This window comes from Tupaia chinensis, unplaced genomic scaffold, assembly GCF_000334495.1.
Source record: "Tupaia chinensis unplaced genomic scaffold, TupChi_1.0 Scaffold144349_1, whole genome shotgun sequence".
Classification (NCBI taxonomy): Eukaryota; Metazoa; Chordata; class Mammalia; order Scandentia; family Tupaiidae; genus Tupaia; species Tupaia belangeri.
In genome coordinates this window covers 2,098-3,521 of record NW_006204208.1, presented here as the reverse complement: position 1 = coordinate 3,521, position 1,424 = coordinate 2,098, and the positions used below count along the sequence as shown (strand labels likewise).

Genomic DNA, 1,424 nt, shown 5'->3' with positions numbered 1-1,424 from the left:
CACCTTGCATGAGTTTCAAGCCACCAGGTCTGGGACTGGTACCATAGCTGACCATGTGGGACTCCAGCCAGGTAATAGTTGTGCTGTTTGCTGGCTACCATCAGAGTATTTTAAGCGTTCAGAGCTTGACTGAAAATGACTTCGAGTGAGACATTAATACAACATAATAAAATCACAATTAATTATATTTTAAAAATTCTGAACTTGGAAGTTGCTCAGCTTTAAAGAATAAGGGGAAATATGCTTGTTATAGGACTACCCTGTGCTGAAATCTACCAAAGATATTGTTCACTTTGTGTAGATCTAAGTGTCTGTTTTATTCATTATTCATTTTCCCAGAAAAAATGTATTTTGATAGAAAACTTCTCATTTTATAAATACACTCATGAGTTACCAAGATACCATGGGTTTCTTTTATCCCTAAAATAAGCAATAAAAATATACATATAATATGCAATATTTGCTCCCCAAAAAAGGGGAGGGACAAGTGAAAAGAGCTTTTTTTAATAATTATTTTATTTATTATTGTTATTTTTTAAGAATTTCCTGTAGGACATGCACATTCATCAGAGAGAGAGCGAGCGAGAGAGGGAGAATGTGAGAAAGCAAGCCACCATGTCTGGGACTAGAACTGGTCTCTACCATGTGGGACTCCAGTGCTTTAACCACCATGTAACCTGCTGGTGGGGGGTATGCAATATTTTTAAAATACTGAACAGTTTTTGTATAAATTCAAAAATTGTGTAGAAACTTCTGTTTATGAAAATTGCATATTAAAGTTTCTGAGAGACCATTTCCCATTTGCTCTTAAATATTAAAAATAAAATTAATGCAGGTAAAATGTCTTGAAGGGTGCTACTGCTTTATGACTGCTGGTCCCAGTAGGAGAGCTCCCGAGCACTCACCCCCATCCTCAGCATCTCCAAGAGTGTAGGCCTGGGGAAAGCAAGACACCTGGTACACCGCAGCCTTCACCACTAGCTTATTTCTGCCCCTGGCAACGTGAGCTCCAGGAGGTTGCTGTGCCCTCTGGCCCAGGGGTTGTGACAGGCAACAGGTTCCTGTTAGACAGGCTGGTGCAGGGAGGAGGCTAAAGGAGAAGGATGGAAGAAAGCATAGAAGAGTAGGGGGACAGCTATGAGTGATGATGGATGACCAGAACTACAAGTAGGAGGCAGCCTTGTAAGGTTTTCTGCAGCCACTGCCACCTCCACCACCCACTTTGTTGATTTCAGTTCCTGCCTGAGAGTTTTTAGGGGGCATTGCTGGTGATGTCAGCTGTCTCTGTGGATCAGAAAGGCACAAAGGAGGGGCTCTCAATGGGATCCCCACCACCACTGGAGGCCAAGTGGCTGATGATGATGTTGAAAAGTTGCCACTTGGCTGCAGCCAAGGCAACCCCCACCCCCGCTCTACTGTCAACT

General features: G+C 42.7%; 1 pseudogene; it reads left to right on the top strand.

The window, feature by feature from the left end:
- The first annotated feature begins 1,319 nt into the window (after positions 1-1,319).
- The window catches only part of LOC102491037 (CDK2-associated and cullin domain-containing protein 1 pseudogene), a 1,831-nt pseudogene continuing 1,726 nt past the window's right edge, over positions 1,320-1,424 (top strand).